Below are 17,719 nucleotides of genomic sequence, written 5' to 3' on the forward strand. Positions count from 1 at the left end.
GCAGGTGTCCAGAAATAGTGGCCAAGTGTTGATAAGCAGCTGTCAGACGTTCAATAATTAGCAGTATACCTGCTGAGCTAGCAACAATTGGTGTTTAGCCAGTCACACACACACACACAGAATGGCCCGGGTTGGAAGGGACCTCAAGGATCAGGAATCTCCAACCCCCTGCCACAGGCAGGGCCACTAACCTCTGCACCACTGCACATATGCACATTGCTGGATAGAAACAGCAGTGTGGGAAAAAACTGTATGCTCTGGATGAAAAGGGTGAATCAGAATGGCTTAACAGCTGTCCCACAAAGAAAAGCAATCTTTTACCTGCTGTGCCATGCTCATGGCAACACCAATGCAGATGCCAGCAGCTGATGCCCACAAGGACAGCCAGCCTGGACTTATTTTCATTACATATCTTTGTCCTGATGTCCTTCTACAACCTGGAACATTTCTCCATCTCAGCAGAAGAGGGCAGGAGGGGTCCAAGGTGAGGGCACACTCTCCTCTTTTTCTGGAACACAAAGGGAAGATGAAAACCAGATGTGTTTCCCTGCCCATACCAAACACCAGCCTTTCCATCCTTAGAGTCCTTCCTGACATCAGCACTAATTGAAACAACATCCCACTAACCTTTGCCATGTCTGGCAGAGGTTGCAGCTCTTTCTATTGCATTACTCTTGCTTTCAAGTCTAGAGAACCTGTGTCACACAAGGAAAAGCAACCTTTTACCTGCTTTGCCATGCTCATGGCAGCAGCAATAGAGATGCCAGCAGCTGATGCCCACAAGGACAGGCAGCCTGGACTTATTTTCAATACATATCTTTGTCCTTATGTCCTTATACAAGATTGGACATTTCTCCCTCTGAGCAGCAGAGGGCAGGAGAGTTCCAAGGTGAGGGCAAACACTCCTCTATTTATCTAGCACTGAAAGATTAAGACAAAATTAAAACTAGATGTGTTTCCCTGCCCAAGGCAAACACCAGACTTTCCATCCTTACAGTCCTTCCTGACATCAGCACTAATTGAAACAAAATCCCACTCACCCTTGCCATGTCTGGCAGAGGCTGCAGCTCTTTCTATTGCATCCCTCTTGCTTTCAAGTCAAGAGCTCCTGTGTCACACAAGGAAAAGCAATCTTTTACCTGCTTTGCCATGCTCATGGCAGCAGCAGGGCAGATGCCAGCAGCTGATGCCCACAAGGACAGCCAGCTTGGACTTATTTTCATTACATATCTTTGTCCTGATGTCCTTCTACAAGCTGGAACATTTCTCCATCTCAGCAGAAGAGGGCAGGAGGGGTCCAAGTTGGAGGCACACTCTCCTCTTTTTCTGGCACACAAAGAGAAAGAGAGCATCAAAACCAGATGTGTTTCCCTGCCCATGGCAAACACCAGCCTTTCCATCCTTACAGTCCTTCCTGACATCAGCAGCAAAGGAAACAACATCCCACACAACTTTGCCATGTCGGGCAGAGGTTGCAGCTCTTTCTATTGCATCCCTCTAGCTTTCAAGTCAAGAGCTCCTGTGTCACACAAGGAAAAGCAATCTTTTACCTGCTGTGCCATGCTCAAGGCAGCAGCAATGCAGATGCCAGCAGCTGATGCCCACAAGGACAGCCAGCCTGGACTTATTTTCATTACATATCTTTGTCCTTATGTCCTTCTAAAAGATTGGACATTTCTCCCTCTGAGCAGCAAAGGGCAGGAGAGTTCCAAGGTGAGGGCAAACACTCCTCTATTTATCTAGCACTGAAAGATTAAGACAAAATTAAAACCAGATGTGTTTCCCTGCCCATGTCAAACACCAGCCTTTCCATCCTTACAGTCCTTCCTGACATCAGCAATAATTGAAACAACATCCCACTCACCTTTGCCATGTCTGGCAGAGGTTGCAGCTCTTTCTATTGCATCCCTCTTGCTTTCAAGTCAATAGAACCTGTGTCACTCAAGAAAAAGCAATCTTTTACCTGCTGTGCCATGCTCATGGCAGCAGCAATGCAGATGCCAGCAGCTGATGCCCACAAGGACAGCCAGCCTGGACTTATTTTCATTACATATCTTTGTCCTGATGTCCTTCTAGAAGCTGGAACATTTCACCATCACAGCAGCAGAGGGCAGGAGGGGTCCAAGTTGCAGGCATACTCTCCTCTTTTTCTGGCACACAAAGAGAAAGAGAAGATGAAAACCAGATGTGTTTCCCTGCCCATGGCAAAAACCAGCCTTTCCATCCATACAGTCCTTCCTGACATCAGCACTAATTGAAACAACATCCCACACACCCTTGCCATGTCTGGCAGAGGTTGCAGCTCTTTCTATTGCATCCCTCTAGCTTTCAAGTCAAGAGCTCCTGTGTCACACAAGGAAAAGCAATCTTTTACCTTCTGTGCCATCCTCATGGCAGCAGCAATGCAGATGCCAGCAGCTGATGCCCACAAGGACAGCCAGCCTAGACTTATTTTCATTACATATCTTTGTCCTGATGTCCTTCTAGAAGCTGGAACATTTCTCCCTCTGATCAGCAGAGGTCAAGAGAGTTCCAAGTTGCAGGCATACTCTCCTCCTTTTGTGGCAAACAAAGAGAAAATGAAAACCAGATGTGTTTCCCTGCCCATGGCAAACACCAGACTTTCCATCCTTACAGTCCTCCTGACATCAGCAGCAACTGAAACAACATCCCACTCACCTTTGCCATGTCTGGCTGAGGTTGCAGCTCTTTCTGTTGTATCCCTCTAGCTTTCAAGTCAAGAGCTCCTGTGTCACACAAGGAAAAGCAATCTTTTACCTGCTTTGCCATGCTCATGGCAGCAGCAATGCAGATGCCAGCAGCTGATGCCCACAAGGACAGCCAGCCTGGACTTATTTTCATTATATAGCTTTGTCCTGATGTCCTTCTAGAAGCTGGAACATTTCTCCCTCTGAGCAGCAGAGGGCAAGAGAGTTCCAAGTTGCAGGCACACTCTTCTCTTTTTCTGCCACACAAAGAGAAAATGAAAACCAGATGTGTTTCCCAGCCCATGGTAAACACCAGCCTTTCCATCCTTACAGTCCTACTGACATCAGCAGCAATGGAAACAACATCCCACTCACCTTTGCCATGTCTGGCAGAGGTTGCAGCTCTTTCAATTGCATCCCTCTAGCTTTCAAGTCAAGAGCTCCTGTGTCACACAAGGAAAAGCAATCTTTTACCTGCTGTGCCATGCTCATGGCAGCAGCAATGCAGATGCCAGCAGCTGATGCCCACAAGGACAGCCAGCCTGGACTTATTTTCATTACATATCTTTGTCCTCATGTCCTTCTAGAAGCTGGAACATTTCTCCCTCTGAGCAGCAGAGAGCAGGAAGGGGTCCAAGGTGAGGGCACACTCTGCTCTTTATCTGGCACTCAAAGAGAAAGAGAAGATGAAAACCAGATGTGTTTCCCTGCCCATGGCAAACATTAGCCTTTCCATCCTTACAGTCCTCCTGACATCAGCAGCAATGGAAACAACATCCCACTCACCTTTGCCATGTCTGGCAGAGGTTGCAGCTCTTTCTATTGCATCCCTCTAGCTTTCAAGTCAAGAGCTCCAGTGTCACACAAGGAAAAGCAATCTTTTAACTGCTGTGCCATGCTCATGGCAGCAGCAATGCAGATGCCAGCAGCTGATGCCCACAAGGACAGCCAGCCTGGACTTATTTTCATTACATATCTTTGTCCTGATGTCCTTCTAGAAGCTGGAACATTTGTCCCTCTGAGCAGCAGAGGGCAGGATAGTTATAAGGTGAGGGCACACTCTCCCCTGTTTATCTGGCACTCAAAGCGAAACAGAAAACGAAAACCAGATGTGTTTCCCTGCCCATGGCAAACACCAGCCTTTCCATCCTTACAGTCCTTCCTGACATCAGCAGCACTAAATGAAACAACATCCCACTCACCTTTGCCATGTCTGGCAGAGGTTGCATCTCTTTCTATTGCATCCCTCTAGCTGTCAAGTCAAGAGCTCCTGTGTCACACAAGGAAAAGCAATCTTTTACATGCTGTGCCATGCTCTTGGCAGCAGCAATGCAGATGCCAGCAGCTGATGCCCACAAGGACAGCCAGCCTGGACTTATTTTCATTACATATCTTTGTCCTGATGTCCTTCTAGAAGCTGGAACATTTCTCCCTCTCAGCAGCAGAGGGCAGGAGAGTTTCAAGGTGAGGGCACACTCTCCCCTGTTTATCATGCACTCAAAGAGAAAGGGAAGATGAAAACCAGATGTGTTTCCCTGCCCAGGGCAAACACCAGCCTTTCCATCCTTACAGTCCTTCCTGACATCAGCAGCAATGGAAACAACATCCCACTCACCTTTGCCATGTCTGGCTGAGGTTGCAGCTCTTTCTGTTGTATCCCTCTAGCTTTCAAGTCAAGAGCTCCTGTGTCACACAAGGAAAAGCAATCTTTTACATGCTGTGCCATGCTCTTGGCAGCAGCAATGCAGATGCCAGCAGCTGATGCCCACAAGGACAGCCAGCCTGGACTTATTTTCATTACATATCTTTGTTGTGATGTCCTTCTAGAAGCTGGAACATTTCTCCACCTTAGCAGAAGAGGGCAGGAGGGGTCCAAGGTGAGGGCACACTCTCCTATTTTTCTGGCACACAAAGAGAAAATGAAAACCAGATGTGTTTCCCAGCCCATGGCAAACACCAGACTTTGCATCCTTACAGTCCTCCTGACATCAGCAGCAACTGAGACAACATCCCACTCACCTTTGCCATGTCTGGCAGAGGTTGCAGCTCTTTCTATTGCATCCCTCTAGCTTTCAAGTCAAGAGCTCCTGTGTCACACAAGGAAAAGCAATCTTTTACCTGCTGTGCCATGCTCTTGGCAGCAGCAATGCAGATGCCAGCAGCTGATGCTCACAAGGACAGCCAGCCTGGACTTATTTTCATTACATATCTTTGTCCTGATGTCCTTCTAGAAGCTGGAACATTTCTCCATCTCAGCAGAAGAGGGCAGGATGGGTCCAAGGTGAGGGCACACTCTCCCCTGTTTATCTGGCACTCAAAGAGAAAGAGAAAATGAAAACCAGATGTGTTTCCCTGCCCATGGCAAACACGATACTTTCCATCCTTACAGTCCTTCCTGACATTAGCAGCAACTGAAACAACATCCCACTCACCTTTGCCATGTCTGGCAGAGGTTGCAGCTCTTTCTATTGCATCCCTCTAGCTTTCAAGTCAAGAGCTCCTGGGTCACTCAAGGAAAAGCAATCTTTTACCTGCTGTGCCATGCTCATGGCAGCAGCAATGCAGTTGCCAGCAGCTGATGCCCACAAGGGCAGCCAGCCTGGACTTATTTTCATTACATATCTTTGTCCTGATGTCCTTCTACAAGCTAGAACATTTCACCATCTCAGCAGAAGAGGGCAGGAGGGTTCCAAGGTGAGGGCACACTCTGCTCTTTATCTGGCACTCAAAGAGAAAGAGAAAATGAAAACAAGATGTGTTTCCCTGCCCATGGCAAACACCAGCCTTTCCATCCTTACAGTCTTGCTGACATCAGCTCTAACTGAAACAACATCCCACTCACCTTTGCCATGTCTGGCAGAGGTTGCAGCTCTGTCTATTGCATCCCTCTAGCTTTCAAGTCAAGAGCTCCTGTGTCACACAAGGAAATGCTATCTTTTACCTGCGGTGCCATGCTCTTGGCAGCAGCAATGCAGATGGCAGCAGCTGATGCCCACAAGGACAGCCAGCCTGGACTTATTTTTATTACATATCTTTGTCCTGATGTCCTTCTAGAAGCTGGAACATCTCTCCATCGCAGCAGAAGAGGGCAGGAGGGTTCCAAGGTGAGGGCACACTCTCCCCTGTTTATCTGGCACTCAAAGAGAAAGAGAAAATGAAAACCAGATGTGTTTCCCTGCCCATGGCAATCACCAGCCTTTCCATCCTTACAGTCCCTCCAGACATCATCAGCAACTGAAGCAACATCCCACTCACCTTTGCCATGTCTGGCAGAGGTTGCAGCTCTTTCTATTGCATCCCTCTAGCTTTCAAGTCAAGAGCTCCCGTGTCACACAAGGAAAAGCAATCTTTTACCTGCTGTGCCATGCTCTTGGCAGCAGCAATGCAGATGCCAGCAGCTGATGCCCACAAGGACAGCCAGCCTGGACTTATTTTCATTACATATCTTTGTCCTGATGTCCTTCTACAAGCTTGGCCATTCTCCCTCTGAGCAGCAGAGGGCAGGAGAGTTCCAAGGTGAGGGCACACTCTCCCCTGTTTATCTGGCACTCAAAGAGAAAGAGAAAATGAAAACCTGATGTGTTTCCCTGCCCATGGCAAACACCAGCCTTTCCATCCTTAAAGTCTTCCTGACATCAGCAGCAACTGAAACAACATCCCACTCACCTTTGCCATGTCTGGCAGTGGTTGCAGCTCTTTCTATTGCATCCCTCTAGCTTTCAAGTCAAGAGCTCCTGGGTCACACAAGGAAAAGCAACCTTTTACCTGCTGTGCCATGCTCTTGGCAGCAGCAATGCAGATGCCAGCAGCTGATGCACACAAGGGCAGCCAGCCTGGACTTATTTTCATTACATATCTTTGTCCTGACGTCCTTCTAGAAGCTTGGACATTTCTCCCTCTGAGCAGCAGAGGGCAGGAGAGATCCAAGGTGAGGGCACACTCTCCCCTGTTTATCTGGCACTCAAAGAGAAAGAGAAAATGAAAACAAGATGTGTTTCCCTGCCCATGGCAAACACCAGCCTTTCCATCCTTAAAGTCTTCCTGACATCAGCAGCAACTGAAACAACATCCCACTCACCTTTGCCATGTCAGGCAGAGGTTGCAGCTCTTTCTATTGCATCCCTCTAGCTTTCAAGTCAAGAGCTCCTGGGTCACACAAGGAAAAGCAACCTTTTACCTGCTTTGCCATGCTCATGGCAGCAGCAATGCAGATGCCTGCAGCTGATGCCCACAGGCACAGCGAGCCTGGACTTATTTTCATTACACATCTTTGTCCTGATGTCCTTCTACAAGCTGGAACATTTCTCCATCTCAGCAGAAGAGGGCAGGAGGGGTCCAAGGTGAGGGCACACTCTGCTCTTTATCTGGCACTCAAAGAGAAAGAGAAAATGAAAACCAGATGTGTTTCCCTGCCCATGGCAAACACCAGCCTTTCCATCCTTACAGTCCTTCCTGACATCAGCAGCAATGGAAACAACATCCCACTCACCTTTGCAATGTCTGGCAGAGGTTGCAGCTCTTTCTATTGCATCCCTCTAGCTTTCAAGTCAAGAGCTCCTGTGTCACACAAGGAAAAGCAATCTTTTACCTGCTGTGCCATGCTCTTGGCAGCAGCAATGCAGATGCCAGCAGCTGATGCCCACAAGGACAGCCAGCCTGGACTTATTTTCATTACATATCTTTGTCCTGATGTCCTTCTACAAGCTGGAACATTTCTCCGTCGCAGCAGAAGAGGGCAGGAGAGTTCCTAGGTGAGGGCACACTCTTTTCTATTTATCTAGCATTGAAGGATTAAGACAAAATGAAAAGCAAATGTTTTTCCCTGCCCATGGCAAACACCAGACTTTCCATCCTTACAGTCCTTCCTGCCATCAGCACTAATTGAAACAACATCCCACTCACCTTTTCCTAATCTGGCAGGGAGGTGATGCTCTTTCTAATATACCCCTCTTGCTTTGAATTCACCAGTGCTTGTGTCACACAAGGAAATGCAACATTCCAGCTGTTCTGCCATTCCCATAGCAACAACTATGCAGATGCGAGCAGCTGATGCACACAAGGACAGCCAGCCTGGACTTATTTTCATTACATATCTTTGTCCTGAATTCCTTCTAGAAGGTTGAACACTTCTCCATCTCTGCTGCAATGGTCAAAAAGGGTCCAAGTTTAGGGCACTCTCTCCTCATGGCCTCTTGCACTCAAAGACAAAGGGAACATGAAAACCAGAAGTGTTTCTTTTCCCATGCAGACACTAGCCTTTCCATCCTGACAGTCCTTCCTACAATCACCTGGAATTGAAACAACATCCCCCACATCTCTTTTTTGAACTTATTCATGCATGAATAATAATAATGAGAATTTTTCTGTAAATCTTATTTCTGCATGGAAACGATCTGATAACCAGAGCTTTTTTCTCTAAAACAATCCAGGAAATTTGCATTGCTTATCTATGTACGCAAAATGTTTTTGCCATTCGTCTCAAATATCAATACATCTGGCAAAATAAGATAGAAAAAGTATTTACAGACATTTTTGGACATTGATTACTTCTGGTCAAGTGGGAAAGAATCCCTAAGCTGCAATCATGAAATTCTTTTATCACTTTCTCTGATTTAGCCAGTGTTACTAAAAGGGAAATAAGACACAGGCTTTTGATAGCAGCTGCCAATTTAAGAATGATAATACGGTTTATTTTTCTTGGCTAAGATCAAAGTCCCGCATTTCAGGATTATCTCCAGCTCATCAAGTATAATTAACAGTTTTGGATAGCCACATTATTGTATAGCAATATTGTCTTCCTGCAAGGAATTTCATTGTTTTGACACGTGCCACAGGTTGTTAATAGATTGCCTGATTACCAATTATTTTTTTTATTGGCTTATGATGACTACAGAAAACTATACAGCAGCACCATAAAAACTTTAAATCCTATCCCATGTATCTGCACTCATACGAAAATAATATTGGAAAGCATTGGTGAAACTAAGATTACAAAATAAAGCAGAGGACAATTTCAGTGAAAGCCTGCAGGTTTTACAGCTCTGCCCATTTCAAACCCCTGAAGACATCCACGGGTTTCCTGCTGTGGGACACAGGTACTCACCTGCAGCTCAGCACTGCCTGCTCATGCCTGCGCACACCTTCAGGCTGGAACCAAGGAAATCCTCAGCAAAGACATCAGTACACTTTTGTTAGGATGACTTTCATAAAGAAGCATCAAATATTTCTTCACGAGAAATACTGCAAGTCCCTTTGACACTAGCCCTTATTTTAAATGTTTAGATTTGTGCTTCATTCAGGCGTGCTGTCACTCCCAAAAAGATTTTTATTCTTTTGCTTTTCATTCTGAGGAACACAGTGATTTCTGCCTTGTTTACTGACTGTAGGCACAGCAATACTCCTGCACCTTCAGGGAAACAGCAAATCCATCTCTTTCACACCCTACTTCTATCAAGCTCATTCACCTTACAAGGTATTTATTGCAAGCAGCTCTTCCAAAAATGGAGATTAACAGAACCTGCAACCCAGGACACCTCAGTAAGCCAGTACTTTTCATCTCCTGAAGGTGTAGGTAGACACAGAGCTGGAACATCTCTTCCAGAGCTCTGTGATGCTATCTCATCTGTGTTCCTTTACTGTTGACTCAGTTTCACTTCTTATCTAACCTGGTTGCATCCCAGGATTTCTGGTGCCAAAAGTAAACTGACAGCTTTCATCACTAGTTAAAAGGAAACTGCAATAGGAAAAGCAATTTTTCTGATTTCTCTGTTGATCAAAGATGCTTCCTGCAAGCCTGATGCGGTAGAAACAATATCAGCTTTAGAATGACAGTCATTAGAGCAGAATCCTTTCACTGATGAAATCCCACAGTCCTGATTCATACAACACTGACACTGGAGGACACAGTAGTTTAGATGAGAGCGCATTAAAAATGACTAAGTTAAGGTCTCAGCAAAGAGTGACAAGTATGAAAAAAAGAAGTTGCAGAAACTGCTTCAGTTTGGCACTCTGGCATAAAGTATGACAACACACAACCTGCCTGTGCAGTTCCAGAAGCAGAAGAAAGCCGTCAACCAAGACTTGTTCTCATCTGCTCTGAAAGTCCACTGGGACAAGGCCACTTTTCTCTGACGTGCTTCCAGAAGTATCACTTCTGAGCACTGTGCCAGGGAGTTACAAGATACTGTTTGTGTGTACAGAGGAGAAAAAGACGTCTGTCTGGAAACAGACTTGGTGAAGGAGAAGCAGCATTTTCCAGAGTACTTCAGAAAGAACTGAGCACTGCCCCAAGAGCTTCAGAGCGGCAGGCTGTCACAGTGTGCCAACCAGCTCAGCTGTGAGTTGGCACTGAAGCTGCACCACAGGGAGAACAAAGCCCCCTGTGCACCCTTGGAGAGCCAAGGGTTGGAGATTCATGAACCTTGAGCTCCTTTCCAACCCGGGCCATGCTGTGATTCTGGGATTCTCACCTTTGCCTCATCTGGCAGAGGGAGGCAGCTCTTTCTCTTGTCTCCCTATGGCTGTCAGGTCACCAGGGCCAGTGTCACACAGGGAACTGCAAACACTGTGTGTGCTGTGCCCTGCCCATGGCAGCACAGAGGCAGCTGCCAGCAGCTGATGCCCACAAGGACAGCCAGCCTGGACTTCCTTTGATTCCTTCCCTTTGGATCAGCGTCCTTCAGGAAGGCGGAACATCTCTCCAGCTGAGCAGCAGAGGACAGCAGGGCTTCGTTGTCTGGGCATGTTCTCTTCTGGCCCTCTGGCCCTCACAGACACAGGAGGAGGACACAGAGGCTGCTGTAACACAGCCAGCCCTGCCTCTCAGGTCAGCTCTCAGGCCATCCTCTCTCCCCTCAGCAGCAGCTCACTGTTCTGCACTCCTCTGGCCTGGGCTGGCAGAGGTGTGCAGCAGTTCTGCTGATCTCCCAGTGCTGGCCATGTCTGCAGTGCCTGTGTGAAAGACACAGGAAGCTGCCAGCATTGCACTGCTCTGCTGTGCCCCTGCCATCACCGAGTTTGCTGTCAGCAGCTGCTGCTACACGTCCATTCAGGCACAGGCCTTTCCTTCCTGGCCCTCTTTCCCCCCCTCTCTCCTCTGCTCTCTCTCGTGCTCCCCTTTGGCCTGGGCTGGCTGAGCAGTGCAGGCCTTGTTGTTGCTCCCTGGGCCAACTACGTCACGGTTCCCCGTGACTCTGCCAGCTGCTCTGACACAGCGACTGCGTCCTCAGTGTGGATTCCAGAATGCGACAGACGTCCAGAGAAGACTTCCAGGGCTGATTGGAACATGCTGCCATCAAGAACTGCCATGGCTCAGGCCCCCTGGGAATCTGCTCACAGCGAAAGCTGCTGTCACTCTGTGTGGGCACAGCCTTGTCTGTGTAGGCCTGCTCACACTGCAGCCCCTGTCTGCACCAGAACCGTGCCGATCCACCTTCTCTTGGCCTCCTTGCCTGCATGGAAAAGGGCAGCTTGGGCTGAAGTCCCTCAACTTGCAGATGGCCGAGTGAAGTCTCTGAGCCCTGGTGACCCACGCAGCTCTTCAGCCTGCTGACCTGCTCTGCTGGGGCTGTCTTAACAGGCAGAGGGCACGTTATCCTAATGTCCCCACATCCATCCCTCTTAGCATACTGTAGGCCAGTTCCTAAAAGGACACCTGCACAATCTCTCTGAATGTTAATCAGCACGTAGTTGGTCTGTGCACTGCAGAAATTGCATCTAGGTTTTCAGTGGTGATTAGCTATGTGTTTAGTCAGAGGTGCAATGGTTCTAATGGTGAGAGAAAGACATTCCCAGTTGTCATCAGGTGGAACACACTTCAGACTGGAATCCTCAAGCAGACTGCAGTCAAGCTTTCTTAATTACTTGCTGTTGTTATCAATTCAGACGCATCTCTTAATTCCTGCTTGAATGAACATTCTGTAATAATCTGCTGAGACAGTGCAAGGCTTGACAATGAGACTATAGTTTATTAAAGTAGCACTTTTTACTTAGGTGCACTTTTCATCTGTTGAACTTCCTGTCGTCTATTGGAAATCTCTGGCACCAATGCATAAGATTCACCTATTCTATAGAAGTCTGACTGAACCCCATACTGGGATTATTTTTGTTCAATCCAAGCACCTTGGACGTTACTATACATTTATTCAATCATGAGGTAAGTCTGCTTCAGAAGCAATATAGAAAGCATAAAGGGGGAAGAAGATAATGTATTAGTGAAGACTTAACTAGTATTCATAAACTGAAAACTGTGAAACACTATGATGATTACAGAATTTCCCGGAGAAATGTCAAGTTCTAATCTGAATGCTAAATGCAACATCAGTTCACTTCTCACTGGGTTGAATGTTTTAAATATTTGGTAATAATAATGGTTCCTTAATTCTGACATTTAATATGAAAATATTAAAATTCCTGTGTTAGAGTACTTTTTTGTTAGAATGCCAGATGCTAAAGGGATGAAGTGGCACAAGAAAGCAAAATATCTCTGCTGATGTCAGGAAGGACTGTAAGGATGGAAAGGCTGGTGTTTGCCATGGGCAGGGAAACACATCTGGTTTTCTTGTTCCCTTTGTCTTTGAGTTCCAGAAAAATAGAGGAGAGCATGCCCTCACCTTGGACCCCTCCTGCCCTCTGCTGCTGAGATGGAGAAATGTCCCACCTCCTACAAGGACATCAGGACAAAGATAAGTAATCAAAATATTTCCAGGCTGGCTGTACTTGTGGGCATCTGTTGCTGGAAAATTTAATGGCATTAAACTGCCTAGATAAGGACAGAATGAGGGTGACAATAGAATGGTACGTAATCACAGTACAATGAAAAAAGTATGCAGGGTGCAGGAAGGGAGGTGTGGACATTCTGAGTTGCAACTCTTTATTTGCTCCAGAAAGCTCTATCAGAATGGAAGACTGAAGGAAATACTTTGAGTGTTTTCTAATGTGACTGGATGAAAGATCCATGTGGCAAATTGAATAACTGAGTGGTAAAGGGACATAGATACCTCACTGTTTCATGGAACCTTTCAATTAAGCATCTGAGCACTGTGTACAGGACTTGGGAATATAAGTATTAGAGGATCATGGAATATCTGTATTTGGAAGGGACCTCGAGGATCATGTATTCCACCTCCTGGTTCCACACCGGACCTCCTATGGGTCAAGCCCTGTGTCTGAGAGCATTGTGCAAATGCTCTTTGGCCTTTGTCAGCTCAGTGCCAAACCACTGCCCTGGGGAGCCAGTGCCAAATTCCATGTATCTAGTTCATCCTACAGAATGATGCCAAGAACAGTTATAGAGATCGACTTACAAACAAAATTCGTGTCTTGAATTAATGGTACACTCACCATTTAAAAAAAAAAAACAAAAAAAAAATATCAAAGCCACATTCTTACGCTGGCATTTTACAGTATTGTCAGATTTTTGTAATTCTGTTTTGTCATATAGGATTCTCTCATTGTGAAATAATGACCAAGTTCTCTTTTCAGATCTAAACATACAAATGCTAAAGGCAGCAGTGCTGTTCAAGAGTACATTACCAGCTCAAACACTGCTTTGGCTATAAAACTGAAGGCAGTCAGGAATTTTATCAAGGAGTTAGCATGTAAGTGTAGATTTAAAAGCAACCTGTATTGTTACTTAGAGTTTGATATAGTGTAATCCAATGCACAGTACTTGTAACGTGTGTTTTACAAAATGCTTTGCAATGTAGGCATCTATTAAGATAAATGCTGCAAGTTCTAATATGTCCATGACCTTTTCAAACAGTTCCTTACTCCTACACATCACTACGAGTAGTTCTTCTGTCAGGAAGGATCACATGAGTAATTAACCTGTGACCTTAAGTTTGGAATTAAATGCATACAGTGGAAGTAAGAGCTGTGGGTTATTTTGCTCTTTCAGTGTTGAACAGCCGAGGTGTTTTGTTTTGGAGGGTGGACAGTGATGGGACACGTGGGGAATGGCTTTAAACTGAGACGAGGGGTGTTGAGGTTTAGGTTGGATGTGAGGAGGAAGTTTTTCAGCCAGAGGGTGGTGAGGCACTGGAACAGGTTGCCCAGGGAGGCAGTGGATGCCCCATCCCTGCAGGCATCCACGGCCAGGCTGGATGTGGCTCTGGGCAGCCTGGGCTGCTGGTGGGCAGGTTAGAAAGCCCACTGGACTTTATTGCAGCCCTGGGTGCAGGGGGATCACTGCTCCTAGCATGCACACAGAAGAGCTGGAGCACACAGGTGATGTACATTCCACTTGTGAACATTCCTGCAATTCCAGAGAGCGTGCGCCTGTTCCAATCACTGCTGCACAGATTAAAAACTGATTGCAGATGAGCTGTTTTGGTATGGGGTTCTTGCCAACGGTCTGCAGTGGCTGTGTGATTCCTCGGGGAGTTGCTCTCCAGCCCAAAGGTCATGTCCTAAGTCGACCAGATCCCGTCTGTGTCCAGAAATGGCTGACAACAGATCAGCTGCTGGTCAAGTTTCTAACATCACACTGGCCTTGCTCCAGTGTCTGTGTCATCAGCCCCAGCACATACGGTGCACCTCTTCAAGGCTTTGCAACACTGAGACTCTGCACTTGGGCTCCAGACATCCTGCTGCACCAAGAGGTTATTCTAGCTTTGGTATCTTGCAACTTTGTATATAACTACATCACTGTAATCATAAATGTCTAGGAGAATGGAGATGGAGAAATTAATCTCCCTGTAATTCTCTGTACTGCAGCCCCGTGGTTGTCAACACCTAATGCAATATTGAAATTTCAGTTGAGAAATTGAAAGCTGCCCTTAACAAAAAAGCATCTGGATTTGTTACTGAAATCACACTGAGGATCAACAAATCCAAATGCTTCTAGCATAACCACGATTATAGGCAGTGTTTAGACAAGCTCTTACAGGAAAACCATGAACACAAGGCTAAAGAGAGACTAAGTGATGCACTCTGCAGGAATACTCATGGAAGTCTTCACAGTGCAGGAGTCTGATCTGATTACAGATGCTGTGCTTTAAGTACCCCTTATCATATCTTTTTTTTCACTGTTGTGCAGGGGTTGGACTCAGTGATCTCTGGAGGCTGAAGATGCTGTTTGCTAATGGAAGATGGAGATAGGAAAAGCAAGTAAAAGGCATGCTGTGCATAGCCACCACATGGCATCTGCACCATTTCCCCCTGCACCAAGGAGGAGCAGCTCACAAGCTTGGCCTGGGCCAGGGAAGGGAGCAGACAAACATCTGGACCGACCCCAAACGAGCTGGTTCTGCAGGTTGGGTGTCTTCTGCTGCTTGTCTCACATCCTGCTGCTCAGCGGTAGATTTGTTCCTGCTCAGTGCTAACAGGAAACTCACACAGCATTTCTGTTTCAGCTGTGCCAACGCTTTGATCCCTTGCTGCTTGGATGGGGCGTTTGAAGAATGATGCCTGTGCTGATGTCCAGCCAGGCTTTGGGGATGAGTCTCCACACCAGGGTACGACTGACAGGACTGAGGGTTGGGGATCCAGCCAGGTCGAGTCCAGTGTGCTTTGCTCTTGTTCTTAGTGCTTGTTTTTGCTCAGGAGGGCAGGAGGTGAACCTTGTGAACCAATGCCTGCAGACGGGGTTTGCAGAGAAAGAGGTCCTGCAGGCCTTGTGTGACAGCCACGGAGCTGCAGCGAGGCTGCATCAGTGTAAAACACCAGAGATCCACGGAGGTGTGAAGGGGAGCTGTGGGCTGCAGTCACGCAGGAAGGGATGTGCATGCTCGGGGTTTGGTTGTTGTGTGTGTGTTAAGTGACTGTGATACCACTGCTGGGTCAGTGTGAGTGTACGGAACAAGTGTGACAGCCTTTTTGATGGAGCCCTGTGAAAGGAGTCCTATGGACTTGAGATCCAACTATCAGCCTGTGGGCATCATTTAGGAGTTGGGGTAGGGGATGAGGCAAGGGAAGTTGGGCTAAGAAAGGGATAAAGCAGTCTGGCAGTAGTTCTGTGTTTCTCCCATCTCCTGCTTTATTTCCTTCCAGGTGAAATAGATGGGTGCTGCAACATGCCCTTGAATGTAACAAAAGCCACTCTAGTGTGGATTTGACATGGGCCCAGCACTGCAAGGTACGCTGCTGGGAGGAAGCGTCCATCTGGCTGAGGGCAGGAAGGCCCTCCAGAGGGATGCACTGAGGCCAGTTGTGCGAGGCTCAACAAGAGCAAGCGCCAGGTCCTGCGCTTTGGTCATGACGACCCCGTGCCAGCTTCTCCAGGATTTGGCTGGGGTAGAATTCCAAGCAGCCCCTGATTCCAGAACGTTGGGCTGGGCTGTTGGAATCTTCTGCCCTTGTGACTGGTCTTGCCTCCCCACCCTGTCCGTCGTGGTGGAGCAGCCTGGTGGCCCTCAGTGATGTCATAAGGGCTAGAATGAGGGGAGGAGCAGTGCGTGCTGCGTCCCTTCATTGGAGCGCTGGAGCTCTGACTGAGCAGCTCGCTTGTTGCACTTGTGCACCGACTGCGTCCCTTTGTCTTCACACCGTCCTGTGCAGCACCTTGTAGGTAAGCTGAGACAGTGTGGGAGAGACGGGGGGACAGTGAGTGCTGAGAACTGCTGGCTGGCGGAGCTCATAGGATCACATTATCTCCATCAGCAGAGGGGTGGCCATGAGGGACAGGGAGGTGATCGTCCCCCCCTGCTCTGCTCTTGTGAGGCCCCAGCTGCAGTACAGTGTCCAGAAAGACAGGGAGCTGTTGGAGAGAGTCCAGAGGCGAGCCACAGAGATGATCAGGGGACTGGAGCACCTCCCCTGCAAAGACAGGCTGAGGGAGCTGGGCTTGTTCAGCCTGGAGAAAAGAAGGCAGTGGGGTGACCTCATGGCAGCCTTCAGTACCTAAAGGGAGCCTAAAAAGAGGAGGGGAATCAACTCTTTGAAAGGGTAGATAACAGCAGGACAAGGGGAAATGGTTTTAAGTTGAAAACTTAAGTTTTTAAGTTGAGGGAGGGCAGATTTTGGATTTTCCCTTGTAGTCTTTGCTAAACCGTGGAAGCAAACTGACCTGCTCTTTCTCTCTCCTCTCTCCACCCTCTGCCTGCTTCCCTGCTGCAGCTTTTGCTCGTGGAAGATCAGAGCAAAGTGACAAGGAACGGCTGCGGATTCGTGAGATTTCTCTCCCTCGTTCTGATCTCTTGCCAGGTACCTGCCATGGTTTGTCCCCCCACATGCTTTAGCAGCCCGTGACGCCCCGTGTTTGGTAACACAGCCTCATCCAGCTTTGATGGGACGCTGGTCACGTGTGGGTTTTCTCCACGTGCTCTGCAGCTCAGCCCTCAGAAGGATGCTGTCTGTGGTGCTGTGACCAGCTGGTTTTATGGAAAGCAATCCCTTAGGCAAAGAGTCCCAGCCCCAGCTTGTGCAGAGCTGCACAGCATCACCAGGGACACCAGCAGGCGTGCTTGGGCTGTGTGAGTGTGCCCGACAGCTGTAGGGAGCACAGCAGAGATGTGAACAGAGAAAATAAAAGTGTGTTTCTTTTCAGTTCCAGCTTGTCACACCTACGCTGATGGCTGTGGCGTGCAGCGAGATCAGCTGTGGGCCTGACCTGGCATGGACAGAGGTAGAGTATGAAGCTCTGATTGGTCTTTGTTCCCTGACTGCAGCCAGCAGAGTGAGCCGCAGATGTGCTCTCCTGCTTTCCAAGAGAGCTCCTCTGTGGCAAGACAGTAGTGCAAGAGTGGCAAGTTTATAAAAGTACCAGAGCCATCTCGGGTGTTGTGTTTGTCCTCTACTGACTTTTCCCTTGAAATGGCTGCAGAAACAACAATCATTCTCTGCTCTGTTTGGCCTCGCTGTTGGTTGGACTGCTCAAGAGAGCTGCTTGGTGCTTGCAATGGCACTGTTTGCACCTTGTAACTGCAGCCGTAGCTTTGGTTTCCCTCTTCACGGTCTCCTAGCATCTTAAACAGTCAGCCTTCCTGCACAAAGAGCGCAGGAAAGGATGTGGCAAAATACACAAGGCCACCTGTCTGCGTCAGTGCCATTGCTGATTAGTCTGGATGGGGAGA

General features: G+C 47.7%; 1 long non-coding RNA gene across 1 annotated transcript; it reads left to right on the forward strand.

Moving 5' to 3' along the window:
• The first annotated feature begins 15,675 nt into the window (after positions 1-15,675).
• Positions 15,676-17,271, forward strand: LOC149912415 (uncharacterized). Its single transcript, XR_016462255.1, has 3 exons — positions 15,676-16,215; positions 16,764-16,850; positions 17,194-17,271. It is a non-coding gene; the product is annotated as an uncharacterized LOC149912415 (long non-coding RNA).
• The last annotated feature ends 448 nt before the right edge of the window (positions 17,272-17,719 follow it).

This window comes from Phasianus colchicus, chromosome Z, assembly GCF_987193195.1.
Source record: "Phasianus colchicus chromosome Z, bPhaCol1.hap1.1, whole genome shotgun sequence".
In the NCBI taxonomy this organism is placed as follows: domain Eukaryota; kingdom Metazoa; phylum Chordata; class Aves; order Galliformes; family Phasianidae; genus Phasianus; species Phasianus colchicus.